This window comes from Thalia democratica, chromosome 3 (genome assembly GCF_965202585.1).
Source record: "Thalia democratica chromosome 3, ktThaDemo2.hap1.1, whole genome shotgun sequence".
Classification (NCBI taxonomy): Eukaryota; Metazoa; Chordata; class Thaliacea; order Salpida; family Salpidae; genus Thalia; species Thalia democratica.
The window spans coordinates 82,456,328-82,476,642 of NC_139167.1; positions in this window are offsets into that span (position 1 = coordinate 82,456,328).

The window sequence follows — 20,315 nt, forward strand, 5'->3', positions numbered from 1 at the left end:
GTTTTTATTTGTCATTTTTACAGTTTAGCGGCAGAATAACTTTTTGAATCACTTTTATTGCACAGACTACATGTCTAGTGTTGTAGTTTGTTAAAGTAACTTGATTTTAATCAATTATCAATTTTATTATTAGTTAGTTTATTAATGTATACTAAACTTTCATTTAATAATTATTAAATTTTGATACTTTTCAAATTATCTAATAATTTGTTAATTTAAAACTATTTCTGATAATTATTTCTAGTTTTTGAACATTTTACTAAAACAAACACTAAAAAGATTGTAAATGTTTTAAAAAATGTAAATGTTTGAAAAAATGTTTTCATTTAATTTTTGAGACTTTTTACTATTGCTTTTATCACTTAATAAAAAAAACTTGTTCGTCAACGTTAAAAAACTGTCTTGAAATTATTTAAAGTTTTGTAGGAAAATAATCTTAAGACTACATTTAAAAAAAATTATTAGAAGATATTTTAGAATCTTTAAAATTTGTTAAAAATCATATGTATAAAACAGTAATTATTGATTGTTATATCTTTTAATGTTTAAAAGTATAAAAGAATAAAAAAAATATTGTCGCTCGTAAGAAAATATTAAAGCTTTTGGTGAAATACTTAAAAACCGAAAGGTTTTTTCGTACACCAAGTACTTACACCAAAATTTTTAATCACTTTTTATTCCTCGAAAATTAATATGTATAAAGTCTGACGCCTGCCTCTGACGCATGCCTAGACAAATTCATACTTTCTAATTAATTTTGATTGATTTTTTTTATCTTAGTGACGTCATTTATGAACTACCATTTCCCAGCTGTTCCTCATAAGTTTTTCAGGCTTCACGAATTATCGTTAAACTCGTGTAACTTGCTTTAACTTTAATTGAGGAGTAACACATTGAATTTTTCATCAAACTATTTTTTGCTGGTACTTTTGTTTTTTCCAAAAGATTTTAAGGTTTTCTAGTATATACTTTTTTTACGCAGAAGCAGTTGTTTTCCACGAAGAGACGGATGGCATCAGAGCTTAATAATTTTATTATCATGCATTTCTCCAATATTATTTCGAAATTCATGAGCTAAAATATTTGATCTGTGAAAAAACTTTTTTGTATTACGCATTTTAAAGCAGACTAAAGAAGGATCTACTGTAAAGAAGGATAAAGAACTACGATAGCGTTTAACTAAGATAAGGTATAATTGGTGCCAGTTTTAGAACCAGCGTGTCTTAAAGAAATTTTACGCTGAAATTTAGTTTTAATAAATGATTTGGTCGCAAAAAGATTCTGTTTATAAAAAAGCTCTAGAGGGCGTTGACCATTGAAATTTATTTCCCAAAAAGCAAAATGTCCTAGACAGGGAGCCCAAAAGTCGTAATTACATCTGGCTATTGCATTAAATCATTAAAAATAACAAGCTGATTATTTTAGGGTTATTTTATTACCATGAAACTAAATTTTTTTGTAAAAATAATTCTAAACTTGCTCGTCAGTGTTCAGCGTGTGCAAATATACGCTGGTATGTTTAGAAAACCTCAATTAAAAACACAATCTAGATTAGAAGAAAGAAATGAAACAAATAAAAATGTTAAAGTATAAATCAAAATATTTTTTTAGCAAAAAAACATTATGATAATTTTATGTTCTACTCTTAAAAACATTCAAAAGTAAATGAGGTCTACATGTTGTAGTTTTGATAATATAATTAAAGTGAAAACTGCTAAATAATGTTTTGCTTACTTTTTTAAGATTATTAAAAATTTTTAAATCCAAAAAGTGATATTCAACACTTTATTACATGCAATTAAGAAATAGACACATTAAACAAACTCTTGTTTATGAATTCTTGCTTTTTCAAAAGTTTTAGTTTTTCATAATACTCTACTTAAAAGAATTTGAATTGCTTTCTAAGTTATTTAGTAATACTCTCTGATGACACTATAAACCCACTTTAAACTATCTAATTATATATTTAGAATATATGCAATATATAAAAGACTGTATAAAACCTGATGAAAAAGATTTCATTTTTATTGTGTTGTACGACTTTTAAACTTAAACCAAAATCAACTTTTCAGTTGTAAGGTCGAGTGTCAAACTTTGATAATATCAAACTGTGATAATTTAAGCTTAGACAATTTCCTATAAATAACAAATTTTACAAATATACAAGTCAGTTACATTACGATTTTTTACTTTTTAAAATACTTTTTGTTCTATTTATTTTTAGGTTTTTACATTCAGATCAAACATCTAGATATAACCTTTTATATAATTAAGTGCTAAGTCAACTGTTCATTAAACAATTATAATGTTTTTTGTTTAGCACGTAAATAAGTATAAAAATAGTTACTATGTTCCCTGCATTTTAAACTTTGCAATTAAAATAAAAGTATTTTACACTAAACATCTATAAATAATTATAATAAGTAAACTACTAGTACAAATTATCAATGAAAATATTAGTCTTAATGTGTACGTACTTAAAAAACAAATTTGTATACATTACTATAATAATTGAACAAAATACTAAAGCTATGAATATTTTTTTCTTAAATAGAGTTACCTAGTTAAAATGTATATTTGATAGAAAATTATTTTCTATAAACTCTCGTCAATCGATTTATATTTCAAAATTCTAATAGTAAGCATTATTTTTTTGCGTTTATATTTTAGTTGAACTTGTCATAGACTGAATTTTTATTCACAAGCTTTTAAATTTAAGTAGCTAAAATAATACATAATTGTTAAAAATTTATATAATTTTCGTTTGTAACTAACTTTATAAACTTTAATAATTAAGCTAATATTTTTCAGAATGATATCTTATAAAGAAGTAATTTTTTTCTTTGATAGTTTAAGTACTTATTACATTAAAACTGAATACTAAATAATCAGTTAATTTAAGCTACAAAATCATTCGTCAGATAATTTGAACAAACAAAAAACGTTTGATAAACTTAATTTTACGAAACTAAGATTATACATGAATTAATACTTAAGTTTACATCGCTTGAATAACTTTTATACCATGCTGGCAACATTATTTATACAGTAAATGATTGCTTAAAAACTAAGTTTCATAAATTTATTTGGTAATTTTACAAGTTAAGTAAATGTTTTCACATAGAATATAAAATAACTAATTGATTAGTTACGAATTCAAGCAGCTTTTGTCGAAATAGTTCGAAAAGTAACCCTAGTTGTTTATTATAAAAATGTGTTGCTTATTTAATTAAACAAAAATGTAAAAAGTTATAAGATTTTAAATAAAAACCAAATGTAACATACTTTTAATAGTTTTTAGGTTTTTTCACACAACTAAGTCAGTTAAGAATCTAAAATATTTTTGCAATTTTAACAAAGACTTTACTTTAGATGAATTCTAAAAGACTTTTATAATATTATACAACTTACTTGTAATTCGTATAAAACGACTATATCATCAATTGTGACTATTTTAAATAGAGTACAGACTATAAATTAGCTGTTATATTAAAGTTTTTGTAGAATATAAAACTGACTACAAATATATACTGTTTCAAATAAATGCATAGATATTATTTTAATATCATTTTCGAATATGTACTAGGTTTGTTAACAAAGTTAATTATATTTAATCAAGAAAATAATTTTACTTATATTTTTAAACCTTTTTTTTACTATAGCTAGATTTTTAAATTACCTGTAAAAGAAGGTAAGTATGTGGATTTAATTTTTGAACATTTAAATATTAATAATATTTATTTAAGGATTAACAAAGTTTAATCGCAAAATAAATGATTTTTAAACTCCAGTTTTTTTCTGTTTTTATTTTAATATAAATACTAGCTCAAGTATATGTGTTATATATATATAGTATATATATATTGATAGAATTAAGTTTAGAATATTTTGATAATGCTTAAAAAAAGCTAATGTGAGCAAATTGACACACAAATACCACTAAACATCTAAATTTAACTTGTTTGTCTAACTGTTTGATAACCTAAATGATACATTACCACATATGTTTTTTTTTTCAAAATATGAATTTTTGACGTTATTCGATACTTTATAATTAGTTAAAGAATATACAATTTTAGTTTTACAACGCGACTTTATATTAAATTATCGATGCTCATCAACTTTAGTAAGAATTCTATATAATTAAGTTCGAATAATGAATAAAATAAAAATTAAATGGTAAAAATTTTGGTTTAAATTGATATAAGCAAGTTTTGTTTCAATTTTCAGTTTACTTTCTGTTATCAAACTAATGTAAATTATATTTTTAAATAAAGTAAAAGTTAAATCTAAACCATGAGCGTTTTCTTTTTATCTTCTTAGTTTTTTTTTTTTATTATGGAATTACTACTTAGTTTTTTTAGTTGACAAATTAAAAGTTAAATTTAATACAAATATATAAACTTTAATAATAAAGTCAAATAAACTAAAAAAATAGTTAGACGTGAAATTTTTGATAATACAAAGTATACTACAAAAGTTAAGAAAATATTATATAAGATCTGCTTTCTTAGCAGATTTATAATATAATTTTAACTTCGTGTTTTATTTAGAAAATATAGTCTACAAACAGTTTATAGCACGTGCATTCATAAAAAAAAAAATAAAATAACTACAGTCGCGTTGTACGACTTAGAAACTGTCAATACAACCAATTTCTACTTATTTATTATTTGCATTGCGATATGTAGAAAAACAGTAGAGTTAAGTTTTGTCGTAACTTACTACTGACGGAACTGAAATTCTAGATAAGTTTAAATGTGTTTAAAATGTTTCTTAAGACAAATATGAGACTTTGCTGATTTTATATTTTATTTACTTAGTTACTAAAAAAAATTAATATTATGAATTGCAATCAGAAAATACTTTTAATTGAAGCTAAAATTTTGCTGATTTAAAGAAAAAATAGAAAAAAGCATAACAACCTTAAAGCTGATGATTAACATGTAAAAACTAAGGTACAACGTTGTTAGAAAGACAGTCTGTGACAAAATTGTACAGTTTTGCGACAAACTAACGTTTGCTAAAATCTTTACTTAAAGCCAAAAGATTATTTGTATCTAAATATAAACTAAACCTTATATAAAAAAACATTTCATAGCTTGAAGTCGTGTTGTACGACATAAAATTGAAGCCACTATTTTAGATAATTAAAAAGTTCTAATAAAATAATATATGATCTATAAAGGAATACCAAAGTAACGTTATCTTTTTTTTGCGCCGTGTTGGATAAGTAATAATTTGTTATAAAAGATTATTTCAACATATGCTTTTATAAAATATTAAAGCTATTTTGTTATTTATAACAACGGATAAAACTAAATTATAATTTGTATGAATTCAATCAATAATATAATTCGTAAAAAAAATTGTAAATAAATATTTTTATTATACAAAAACAATAAGCTTTTTTTATTGGTTTATGAAAATATTTACATCTAAGTTTTAAATGATAAAGCAAATTTACAGTTTAAAATACTTTTTATTCATTATTAATTATTAATACGTGAATGATTTACAAGGTCACTTGCACGCTAAAAATTAAGAAACTTATGTCTATTTTTATAATTAATTTGTCTTCTAAATATATTTAATAGAAAAGATACTGATTGAGACTTTTTAAGTATACATATGAAAATTTAAGTTTTTTGCGTTTAAAATTAAAAAAATTTAACATTTATATTTTTTACTTACTTGAATTAAAAAATTATTATATTTGCAAAACACTTTGTTTTGTTCATAGTTCTAATTGTAACAAAGCATATCTTCATTTATAAGCTTTAAACAGAAATAATAATTGTTGTTAGTCCGAATATAAAAATAAATTAAATACTCATTGTTACAGTGTAAATTTAATTCATGACTGTACATAGGTACTTTATTTGAAATATAGATTAAGAATTTATATTTGAATGCTACACATGCCGTACGTTAATTTAATAATTAAAAACGTGTAGCGTTATTGTTAATTATGTAAACTTTACAACATAATGTTTTTACTTTCGAAGAATAATTAATTTAAACTTAAAAATGATATAATTGCTTTTACTGTAGCTTTTAGTTTTAATTATCTTTAAATTCTTTTTAAGACATGCTTCTTATAATTTTAAAGCACTTTAAAATAATCAGTTGTTGTGAAACATTCTGAGCAGATAGAAAACCAAATCATTCTACTAACCGCTTTAGAATCTACATACTGCATTTGGTTTTTGCTTGATATATCAGAGTTGTAGTTGCGTTGATCAACTTAAAAATAAGTTTTAGTAATCTCTAAGAATTTTTAAAACCTGCATTAAAAATATTAAAAAACTTTAAAACAATGTTTATTATAGCCGCTGCAGTCATTCAGCTGAAAGATAACTATAAAGTTTTAAGTACTCGTGTGTCATTAATGGGCGGTACAGGCTTTACTTAAAAATAAATGTAAACTATAGTCGCGTTTATGACTTATAAACAAAGTTCTACAACTATTAACTTTCAAATCTAGTATTCACAAACAGGCTATTCACAAAGTAGGTGAAGTATAACTTGGTTTTAGATTAGTGGATTTAATTTTACCAGGCCTACTATTATGTTGAAGAAAGTACAAACAATGAAAATCTGAAACGTTTTAATAGACAGCTATGTTTTAAGTATGTATTTAAGTTCATAAAACATTGTTTTTTTATTATATTTGAGGTTAACGTTTTTTTGATTTTCCTTAAGTTTTAATTTAATGTCAACCGCTTTAACTGATCAACGTAATTTTTTACTCAACTTTTTTGTTAAAATTACTTTTTTTTAAGGAATTTATAAAATAATCATTTTAAAGCAGTAGTAAAAATAATAACGATTTATTTTCAATTCATAAACCCGCCATATAAGTATTCATTCTAGGAATAAGCTACAAATAGTTTGTATTATTATAAATAACAAAATAGAAAACTATAGATATATAATTTCAACTATAATTTCTAATGAGTAATCAATTCGAGATGCATTGAAATAACATATTAGTACTATAGTTTAATAATGTTTATTATTGTTTTGTAATTTTTTATTATCCTAAACTACAAGATAAAGCTATTTATTAATGTATTTACTAACTGTAAAAAACAACTAGTTTTTTGTAAAACTGTAGTTAATGATTCTTAACATAAAAATCAGAGAAACTTAGTTTTATCTGCTACTTTTTGAATTACTTAAATTTTTAATAAGTGCATAAAACTCTTTTCTTATTGTGCTTAGAAAAATTATAAGTTGAATGATTATAGTCGATGAAAAATAGATAAAAATCCTTTCCAAAATAACATTTATAGTAATTTCAAAAACCTATCTTAACAAGAAAATTTATATTACACGCTCCTTATTACAAAGAAATAGTATTATCGATGATTAGAAATAACTTTTTTGAAACAAAACCTAAGTAAAAAAATAAAGAAAATTAATAAGAATAAAATTAAATTGTTTTAAAAGAAACTTATTTTTTGTAAGTATTGTTTTTAAAGTAAACATTTATCAAGTAAAGAAACAATTAAAAACTATTCTGAAACAAAAACTATCCTCTGTAAAACTATCCAAATAAAAAATTGGTAGTTGTAAAATTATTTATTATATAAGTTTGCTATTATCTATAAAACACTAAAGTATGCAATATACTTGTAGATTTTTTAAACCATCTTTTGATTTCTTTGTAACTATTGATGTAGGAAAAAATCAAAAGTAAAAAAAATTGACTGTGTCATAGAATGATTTGAGAATTTTATATAAATCTTCTCTTGTATTAGGGTAAAAGCAGTTGGTTACTAGTTTTTCAGAAGTTTTACAAAAAAAAATAATTAATCTGCGAATTTTTTAAATTAGTTAAATGGTATTCTAGTATGTGTTTAAATGTTTGTTATAAATTTTAGGTCATGATACTTAAACCAAACTTACTGAAAGTTTACGAAACTAAAATTCAAAGTGTTCAAAAAACAAAAAGTAAACTTTTATAACTTAAGCTATAGATACGTGTTTAATGATGTTTATTATTTAAAACTTATTTTAAAGCTGGGTTTTTACCATAAAAAGTTCTTTATTTACAAAATAACTAAAAATAAGTTTAGTGAATTGGAAATGTTGTAGCTAAATTTAAACTTATAGTAAAATACAAATCTATTAAGTATACTACATAATATATTTTAAGTTTACTAACTGTTTATTGTAATTTATAAAACTATTCAAACAATTTGTATTTAAAGTTTTGTGATTTGTAGTGGTTGATACATAACTTTACTAGAACAAAAAAAAATAAAGTAAGTTAAAATCACATTATATAGTTTATGATATTTATTTTAAAATATTTAGGCTCATATATTTGATTAAAAGTATATTTTAGCATTGTAGCTAATATATGTAAAGAGAAAGCTACTTAAATAGTCATATACAATATTGATTTACAACTAAAAATCCAGAAGGGATAAAGTTTAAAACAAAAGTTATAACCATTAATTTTAACTTAAAGTAGATAAACAGCAGTTTTTTAACTCAAACATTGTTTCAAAAAAGAATGACAGTCTATATTGGAAAAGTGGCAATTTTAGATTTTGTATGACTAAAAATTCTTTGAGTTTTAATAACATCAAAATAATAACTTTGTTGTAATAAATGACTAAGGAATAAAATTAATCTTAAAGCTGTTCCTAGTTACAATATAATTTATAATCTTACAGTTAAATTCTGTTTTTGATAAAAATATTATAGTATACTAACAAGTTGACGAATGAACTTAAAATTAATTAAAAAAACATAGTGATAATATCAAATTAGACACTACTAAGTTTATTCAAACCAGTAAGTATTTATACTTGTATTTACTTTATCTCAAAACTATTTGTACATTTAAGCTGCAAGTAAGAACTGAAACATACTTTTCTAAAACTAAAACTAAAAGTGGTATGAACAGTAAAACTTATATAAACTTCTCAGATAAGTTAACCTAAACTCTATAAACACTTTTTAATTAAAAGAAAAAAAAATAGTTGCGTTGCTCGATATACTTAAATATACTAAAAATCAATCAACTTAGTGATATAGTATCAACCATAAACTGATATAAATATAAACAATTACATTAAGCGAATCTTAGTCAGCTGTTAATACTAATGTCACTAGATATTTTGGAACCATGACTTAACAAAGCTTAAAATATCTAAAAAACACTGATTGTGCAGAGTTATTGGTAGTCAGGTTTACAAAAAGTTATATTTTATCACCAAAAGAACAAAATACAGTCAATAAAGTTAAAGGCAAATTCATTACAATAAAATAAAGTTTCAAAGTCAGTGAATAGAACTAAAAGCCATTTATAATTGCAGTACACAACTTTTGAAAAGATTAATTTTTTTTATAAAACCAATGGAAATGTTTACCTATAGAACTATCATATGATATACTTTTAATAACTTTCTTTAAAGTAACTTGTTTATGTTATAAAAGCAGCTTCGTTTTGTCGGGTTTGTGTAGGTTTTACCTAAAATATTTTAAATTTTTAGTTTTTTTCAATTGTATTTAATAATTTTAATTAAGTATACTTTTAAACACTATGGTTATAAAAAGCATGGCAATATATTTTTAAGTGAATGAAAATTCGTTCTAATTAGAAAATTTAAGGTCGTATTGATCGACTCAAAATAATGTAAAATCTACAATGAATTTAAAGGAATAGTATCTTGCAAATTCTTTTATTAATATAATGCATCTGTAAGTAACAGTTTGCTGCAAATATTAATGACGCAACGGATGTGTACAAGCTTAGTTTTTAAAATTATTTGAATCAAGGTTATATAACTGTCGCACATTTATGCAAATATGCGACAGATTTTAATCAAAATAATCGTACTTTTAACTACAAGAAAAAAATTCTTTAATGTTCTTAGCTACTAAAAAAAAATTAAAAAATTGGCTTTGTTTTCTAAAATGTTTTTTAAAAAATATTTTAGTATAAAATACATTGTGAATATTACAATAAAACTTATAATTAAACCAAACTTACTTAAAGTTTACATAACCCAGATGAGAAAATTTAATAGCCAAAATTTTATTATTTAAACTTTAGTCTACAAAGTTAAATTTATTTAATTCTCATATTTTATCACAAAACTGAGTTTTACCCTAAACTGCTCATGATTTAATAAACAATTAAGAAAAGGTTAGATGCATTTGAAGTGCTACAACAAGTATTAAGTTTAGAAGCTTTTTATACAACAAATTATATTGAAATAACTAATTGCAAGTGAAAACAATTTAATCAAACATCTGAATTAAAATCTTCAGTTAATTTTAAATTTCTCACTAAAAGACAAAAATCTAAACATTGTAATAATTTTGAGTGAATGAAAATTCGTTTTAATAAGAAAATTTAAAGTCGTATCGAACGACTCAAAATATTGTAAAATCTACCTTGAATTTAAAAGAATAACATTTTGCAAATTCTTTTATTTATATAATGCATCTGTAAGTAACAGTTTGCTGTAATATTAATGACGCAACAGATGTGTACAAGCTTAGTTTTTTAAATTATTTGAACCAAGATTATATAACTGTCGCACATTTATGCAAATATGCGACAGATTTTATTCGAAATAATCGTACTTTTAACTACAAGAAAAATTTTTTTTAACGTTCTCAGCTATTAGAAAAATTAAAAAATTGGCTTTGTTTTCTAAAATGTTTTATAAAAAATATTTTAGTATAAAATACATTGTGAATATTACAATGAAACTTATAATTAAACCAAACTTATTTAAAGTTTACAAAACCCAGATGAGAAAATTAAAAAGCCAAAATTTTATTATTTAAATTTTAGTCTACAAAGTTTCATTTATTTAATATTTATATTTTATCACAAAGCTGAGTTTTACCCTAAACTGGTCATGATTTAATAAACAATTAAGAATAGATTAGATGCATTTGAAGTGCAACAACACGTATTAAATTTAAAAGCTTTGTATACAACAAAATGTATTGAAGTAACTATTTGGAGGTGATTTTTGGATAGACCATAAAGTGTTAATTGTAAGTAGTTTTGTTTTTTACTTTTTAGACTTTAAGCTTTTAAAGTTATTACTTATTATTATTGCAGCCTTGTATAAAATGCAAACAATTAATTTTCGATGAAAAGTATAATGTGTTAAAGTATACTCGAATAGAATTTAAAACGCTTTATTAAATGTAAATCTAGCTTAAGTAAAAATAAAAAGTAAGTTAAAGAATTTATAGTAGCATTGCTTTATCTGTAGTTTTTGCCATTATGGAGGACTCTTTTGACGAAAGTAATATCTAATTTTATTTGTTTAATATTGTTATGTCTTTTACTAAAAAAACATAATCAAAATCTACTAAATTTTATCAAGAAAGTTTAACAAACGTTTAAGCTTTTTTTTAAACATTTTCTAGTTTTTAAAAAGTAACTTTTTAGTTGTAAAACAATTTAAGAAATAAAGTTTTGTGTTTATAACCTATTTGTTAAGTTTTATTTATAAATATATATATTTGTATTTACTTAACTACAGCCCAACTTTATATTTTTTAATTAAAACAATATAATTATAATAACTGATTTTATATTAGTGTGAAAAAGTTTACATGTACAAAATATTTACTTCAGTCAAACAAAACATAAATGCTTTTAGCCATTCAAAATAGCCTTTTCAATAATTCAACAGAACATGCTATAAGTGTAACAAAGACTTTTTAAGTTCATTTAATAAAATATGCAATTACAAAAATATGTTTTAAGAAGCCATCTGAAAATCTTCACAAACATCAACTTAGAGTATTTGTTTATATACATAAAGTTTTATACGCCAATGTTGTTCCATTTCGCTTACTACTCTGTTTTATACTTTAAGTTCAACTATAAAATATTTTCCTTGAGAATACAAATCTTGAAATATAAATAAAAAATAAATTAAATGTATTTTCATACTGTGCAAAATTTTCTTCCGGCAAAGTTGATGACGTTTATAAGTGTCTTCGTGTAAATATACCCCTTTTAGCATAAGTGACCCTTCGTTAAAAAGTGTCTTCGTGAGAAGTTTTCATTCGTGCATATTTGACTCCTACCTATAAATTAATTCTTTACAATAATATATTTCTCTTTTTAAAAACAGTTTTTAGAGGTATATTTGTACTGAATAATTAAACTTAAGTTACTATATATTGTTAATGATTTTTAGCATTGTTAACTCAAAACTTTGAAAATTTAAATATTTTATTGGTTTCAACCAGTAGTTATTAACTTTATTTTCACGTTGTTTTTGCATATTGATGACAGATGATGTATCATTCATAGAAATTATAAAGCAATAACAAGATATCCTTTGTTGCATTTACTTTTAAATACTTTATTTAAAAATTTTAGATTGTTATAAAATCAATTACTAGAAAAACACATTGTCATATTTGAATATAGTATACATTATAAAAAAATATCAGGTTTAATAGAATGTTTTTAAATTATTTTCCAAATTAATAAAAAAGTAAGGTTTTAGCTAGAAAATTCAAAAGCAAAATATCCTCTATGTCATTTTCTTATCAATAACTATTTATTGTACAAAATTTAAATTTTACTAGTAAAATAATCTAGAATTAATATGTAATATATAAAGTCATTAAACTTACTAATAAATAAAACATCGTAAATATTAAACAAAAAAGTAAATATGAACAGAAAACTTTAAATCAATTTAATTGATTCAATTCAATGCTAAAAATTTAAAAAAATGTTAAACAATGTGTTGTATGCTTAAAAAGTATTTAGTTGTAACTATTTTAAAAAACTTATTAAACAAGTATATATTCTATCATGATAATAACTTGAGTTATTCATTAGAAAAATTTGTATTATGAAAAAAAAACTTAGAAACATTAATGATGATATTTTTTAAATACACGGTTTGATGCAATCACGAAACGAGAAACAACAGATTTACAACAAATTACTACAATAAAATCGAACGCATTGCTATTTTAACACAAGTTTCAACTAATTGTGTGAATAACAGAAAAATTCCTTAGTTAAAACAATTTAATCAAACATCTGAATTAAAATCTTCAGTTAATTTTAAATTTCTAACTAAAAAGACAAAACTCTAAACATTGTAATATTTTTAAGTGAATTAAAAATTCGCTTTAATAAGAAAATTTAAAGTTGTATTAAACGACTCAAAATATTGTAAAATCTACCATGAATTTAAAAGAATAACATCTTGCAAATTATTTTTTTGATATAATGCATCTGTAAGTAACTGTTTGCTGTAATATTAATGACGCAACGGATGTGTACAAGCTTAGTTTTTAAATTATTTGAACCAAGATTATATAACTGTCGCACATTTATGCAAATATGCGACAGATTTTATTCAAAATAATCCTACTTTTAACTACAAGAAAAAATTTTTTTAACGTTCTCAGCTACTAGAAAAATTAAAAAAATTGGCTTCGTTTTCTAAAATGTTTTATAAAAAATATTTTAGTATAAAATACATTGTTAATATTACAATGAAGCTTATAATTAAACCATACTTACTTAAAGTTTACAAAACCCAGATGAGAAAATTAAATAGCCAAAATTTTATTATTTAAACTTTAGTCTACAAAGTTTAATTTATTTAATACTCATATTCTATCACAAAGCTTAGATTTACCCTAAACTGCTCATGATTTAATAAACAATTAAGAATATATTAGATGCATTTGAAGTGCTACAACACATATTAAATTTAAAAGCTTTGTATACAACAAAATATATTGAAATAACTAATTACAGGTGATTTTTGGATAGACCATAAAGTGTTCATTGTAATTAGTTTTGTTTTTTACTTTTTAGACTTTAAGCTTTTAAAGTTATCACTTGTTATAATTGCTGCCTTGTATAAAATGCAAACACTTACTTTTTGATGAAGAGTATAATGTAGAAAAGTAAACTCGAATAGAATTTAAAACGCTTTATTAAACGTAAATCTAGCTTAAGTAAAAATAAAAAGTAAGTTAAAGAATTTATAGTCGCATTGCTTTATCTGTAATTTTTGCCGTCATGGAGGACTCTTTTGACGAAAGTAATATCTAATTTTATTTGTTTATTTTTATTATGTCTTTTACTAAAAAAAACAATATCAAAAAAGACTAAATTTTATCTTAAAAGTAACTTTTTCGTTGTAAAACAAGTTAAGAAATAAAGTTTTGTGTTTATAACTTATTTGTTAAGTTTTATTTATAAATATATATATATTTGTATTTACTTAACTACAGCCCAACTTTATGTTTTTTAATTAAAACAATATAATTATCATAACTGATTTTATATTAGTGTGAAAAAATTTACATGTACAAAAGATTTACTTTAGTCAAACAAAACATAAATGTTTTTAGCCATTCAAAAAAGCCTTTTCAATAATTCAACAGAACATGCTATAAATGTAACAAAGTCTTTTTAAGTTCATTTAATAAAATATGCAATTACAAAAAAAATGTTTTAAAGGTTATCTGAAAAATCTTCACAAATATTAACTTAGAGTATTTGTTTATCTACATTAAGTTTTATACGCCAATGTTCTTCCATTTCGCTTACTACTCTGTTTTATCCTTCAAGTTCAACTATAAAATATTTTCCTTGAGAAAACAAATCTTGAAGTATAAATATAAAATAAATTAAATGTATTTTCATACTGTGCAAAATTTTCTTCCGGCAAAGTTGATGCCGTTTTCAAGTGTCTTCGTGTAAATATATCCCTTTTAGCATAAGTGACCCTTCGTTAAAAAGTGTCTTCGTGAGAAGTTTTCGTTCGTGCATATTTGACTCCTACACATAAATTAAATCTTTACAATAATATATTTTTCTTTTAAAAACAGTTTTTTGAGATATTTTTGTACTGAATAATTAAGCTTAAGTTACTATAAAGTGTTAATAATTTTTAGCATTGTTAACTCAAAACATGAAAAATTTAAATATTTTATTGGTTTCAACCAGTGGTTATTAACTTTATTTTCACGTTATTTTTGCATATTGATGACAAATGATGTATCATTCATAGACATTTTAAAGCAATAACACGATATCCTTTGTCGCATTTACTTTTAAATACTTTAATTAAAAATTTTAGATTTTTATAAAATCAATTACTAGAAAAACACATTGTCATGTTTGAATATAGTATACATTATAGAAAATTATCAGGCTTATTAGAATGTTTTTAAATTAATTTCTATATTGATAAAAAAATAAGGTTTTAGCTTAGAAATTCAAAAGCAAAATATTCTCTATTGCATTTTCTTATCAATAACTATTAATTGTACAAAATTTAAATTTTACTAGTAAATAAATCTAGAATTAATATGTAATATATAAAGTCATTAAACTTACTAGTATTTAAAACATCGTAAACATTAAACAAATAAATAAATATGAATAGAAAACTTTAAAATAGTGTAATTGATTCAATTCAATGCTAAAAAATTTTAAAAATGTTAAACAATGTGTTGTATGCTTAAAAAGTATTTAGTTGTAACTATTTTAAAAAACTAATTAAACAAGTATATAATCTATCATGATATGACTTAAGTTATTCATTAGAAAAATTTGTATTATGAAAAAAAGAACTAAGAAACATTAAAGATTATATTTTTTAAAAACACGGTTTAATGCAATTATGCAACAAGAAACAACAGATTTAACGATGAATTACTACAATAAAATCGAACGCAATGCTATTTTAGCACAAGTTTCAACTAATTGTGTGAATAATAGAAAAATTCTTCGGTTAAAACAATTTAATCAAACATCTGAATTAAAACCTTCAGTTAATTTTAAATTTCATACAAAAAAGACAAAACTCTAAATATTGTAATATTTTTAAGTGAATGTAAGTTCGTTTTAATAAGAAAACTTAAAGTCGTATTGAACGACTCAAAATGTTGTAAAATCTACCTTGAATTTAAAAGAATAACATATTGCAAATTCTTTTATTGATATAATGCATCTGTAAGTAACAATTTGCTGTAATATTAATGACGCAACGGATGTGTACAAGCTTAGTTTTTTAAATTATTTGAACCAAGATTGTATAACTGTCGCACATTTATGCAAATACGCGACAGATTTTATTCAAAATAATCGTACTTTTAACTACAAGAAAAAAATTCTTTAACGTTCTCAGCTACTAGAAAAATTAAAAAAATTGGCTTCGTTTTCTAAAATGTATTATAAAAAATAATTTAGTATAATATACATTGTGAATATTACAATGAAACTTATAATTAAACCAAACTTAATTAAAACTTACAAAACCAAGATGAGAAAATTACGAACAGTAAATAGCCAAAATTTTATTATTTAAATTTTAGTCTACAAAGTTTAATTTATTTAATACTCATATTTTATCACAAAGCTGAGTTTTACCCTAAACTGCTCATGATTTAATAAACAATTAAGAATAGTTTAGCTGCATTTGAAGTGCTACAACACGTATTGAATTTAAAAGCTTTGTATACAACAAAATATATTGAAATAACTATTTGCAGGTGATTTTTGGATAGACCATATAGTGTTCATTGTAAGTAGTTTTTTATTTTTATTTTTAGACTTTAAGCTTTTAAAGGTTATCACTTATTATAATTGCAGCTTTGTATAAAATGCAAACAATTACTTTTTGATGAAGAGTATAATGTAAAGAGTAAACTCGAATAGAATTTAAAGCGCTTTATTAAACGTAAATCTAGCTTAGGTAAAAATAAAAAGTAAGTTAAAGAATTTATAGTCGCATTGCTTTATCTGTAATTTTTGCCATTATGGAGGACTCTTTTGACGAAAGTAGTATCTAGTTTTATTAGTTTAAATTTGTTATGTCTTTTACTAAAAAACATTATCAAAAACTACTAAATTTTATCAAGAAAGTTTAACCAACGTTTAAACTTTTTTTAAACATTTTTTAGTTTTTAAAAAGTAACTTATTCGTTGTAAAACATTTTATGAAATAAAGTTTTGTGTTTATAACTTATTTGTTTAGTTTTATTTATAAGTATATATTTTTGTATTTACTTAACTACAATCCAACTTTATATTTTTAAATAAATAATATAATTATCATAACTGATTTTATATAAGTGTGAAAAAATTTACATCTACAAAAGATTTACTTCAGTCAAACAAAACATAAATGCTCTTAGCCATTTAAAAAAGCCTTTTCAATAATTCAACAGAACATGCTATAAGTATAACAAAGTCTTTTTAAGTTCATTAAATAAAATATGCAACTAAAAAAAATGTTTTAAGATTCAATCTGAAAATCTTCACAAACATCAACTTAGAGTATTTGTTTATATACATTAAGTTTTATACGCCAATGTTCTTTCATTTCGCTTACTACTCTGTTTTACTCTTCAAGTTCAAATATGAAATATTTTCCTTGAGAAAACAAATCTTGAAATATAAAATAAATAAATGTATTTTCATACTGTGCAAAATTTTATTCCGGCAAAGTTGATGCCGTTTATAAGTGTCTTCGTCTAAATATACCCCTTTTAGCATAAGTGACCCTTCGTTAAAAAGTGTCTTTGTGAGAAGTTTTCATTCGTGCATATTTGACTCCTACCCATAAATTAAATCTTTACAATAATATATTTCTCTTTTAAAAAACAGTTTTTTGAGATATTTTTGCACTGAAAAATTAAACTTAAGTTACTATAAATTGTTAATAATTTTTAGCATTGTTAACTCAAAACTTGAAAAATTTAAATATTTTATTGGTTTCAACCAGTGATTATTAGCTTTATTTTCACGTTATTTTTGCATATTGATGACAAATGATGTATCATTCATAGAAATTTTAAAGCAATAACACGATATCTTTTGTCGCATTTACTTTTAAATACTTTATTTAAAAATTCTAGATTGTTATAAAATCAATTACTAGAAAAACACATTGTCATATTTGAATATAGTGTACATTATATAAAACTATCAGGTTTATTAGAATGTTTTTAAATTTTTTTCCATATATATATAAAAATAAGGTTTTAGCTAAGAAATTCGAAAGCAAAATATTCTCTATGGCATTTTCTTATCAATAACTATTAATTGTACATAATTTAAATTTTACTAGTAAATAAATCTAGAATTAATATGTAATATATAAAGTCATTAAACTTACTAGTAAATAAAACATCGTAAACATTAAACAAAAAAGTAAATATGAATAGAAAACTTTAAAATAGTGTAATTGATTCAATTCAATGCTAAAAATTTAAAAAAATGTTAAACAATGTGTTGTATGCTTAAAAAGTATTTAGTTGTAACTATTTTAAAAAAATAATCAACCAAATTTATAATCTATCATGATAATAACTTAAGTTATTCATTAGAAAAAGTTGTATTATGAAAATAAAACTAAGAAACATTAAAGATTATATTTTTTAAAAACACGGTTTAATGCAATTACGCAACAAAAACAACAGATTTACAATTAATTACTACAATAAAATCGAACGCATTGCTATTTTAGCACAATTTTCAAATAATTGTGTGAATTATAGAAATATTGTTTAGTTAAAACAATTTAATTAAACATCTGAATTGAAATCTTCAGTTAATTTTAAATTTTTCACTAAAAACACAAAACTCTAAACATTGTATATTTTTAATTATATAAAAATTCGTTTTAATTAGAAAATTTAAAGTCGTATTGAACGACTCAAAATATTGTAAAATCTACCCTGAATTTAAAAGAATAACATCTGGCAATTTCTTTTATTGATATAATGCACCTGTAAGTAACAGTTTGCTGTAATATTAATGATGCAACGGATGTGTACAAGCTTAGTTTTTAAATTATTTGAACCAAGATTATATAACTGTCGCACATTTATGCAAATATGCGACAGATTTTATTCAAAATAATCTTACTTTTAACTACAAGAAAAAAATTTTTTAACGTTCTCAGCTACTAGAAAAATTAAAAAATTGGCTTCGTTTTCTAAAATGTTTTATAAAAAATATTTTAGTATAAAATACATTGTGAATATTACAATGAAACTTATAATTAAACCATACTTACTTAAAGTTTACAAAACCCAGATGAGAAAATTAAATAGCCAAAATTTTATCATTTAAACTTTAGTCTACAAAGTTTAATTTATTTGATACTCATATTTTATCACAAAGCTGAGTTTTACCCTAAACTGCTCATGATTTAATAAACAATTAAGAATATATTAGATGCATTTAAAGTGCTACAACATGTATTAAATTTAAAAGCTTTGTATACAGCAAAATATATTGAATTAACTAATTGCAGGTGATTTTTAGATAGACCATAAAGTGTTCATTGTAAGTAGTTTTGTTTTTTTAATTTTTAGACTTTAAGCTTTTTAAAGGTTATCACTAATTATAATTGCAGCCTTGTATAAAATGCAAACAATCACTTTTTGATGAAGAGTATAATGTAAAGAGTAAACTCGAACAGAATTTAAAACGCTTTATTAAACGTAAATCTAGCTTAGGTAAAAATAAGAAGTAAGTTAGAGAATTTATAGTCGCATTGCTTTATCTGTAATTTTTGCCGTTATGGAGGACTCTTTTGACGAAAGTAATATCTAATTTTATTTGTTTATTTTTATTATGTATTTTACTAAAAAAACAATATCAAAAACTACTAAATTTTATCTTAAAAGTAATTTTTTCGATTTAATTCCCACCACAACTCAAGGGAGTTAATTTCATTCCGATGCGTATATATAGGCGCTTGTCTTTCAAATACGCGTTAAAGTTAGTTGTTACTTACTGAAAGACGTTTCATTAACTTGTTTCGAGAAAACGTCTACATCGCGGAGTTGATGTTAGTATTTATGTAACTTTACGATTGTTGATACTTTTTATAGATTTTATTTGTGTCGTGATTTAATAGTTTCTTTCTTCAGAACTAAGATTATTATTGAAAATAAAGTAAATTGCATTTATTCAAAGTGTGTTTTATTCATAACTTAGGAAATAGTTTTGTAACTTATAATTGTAGCTACTTGTAACTAAAGCTGTCAGTTAGTAAGTTACTGGAGACCACGTAGTTAAGAAATAAAACATAAACACCATTAAAATAACCCATTTGGTTAAAACATAATTACTTCTATTTTATTAATTTTTTTTTCAACATTTCAAACTAGCATTTTAAGAGGACGTCGTAAAACAGTTACAAATTAGTTTTGTACTAAATAAGCAAAATAATAATACATATAAGTAAATAATACCGCATATTGTACGGTTTTAAATTATAATTAATGGAAGGTTCTATAGTTTTTAAAAGTTC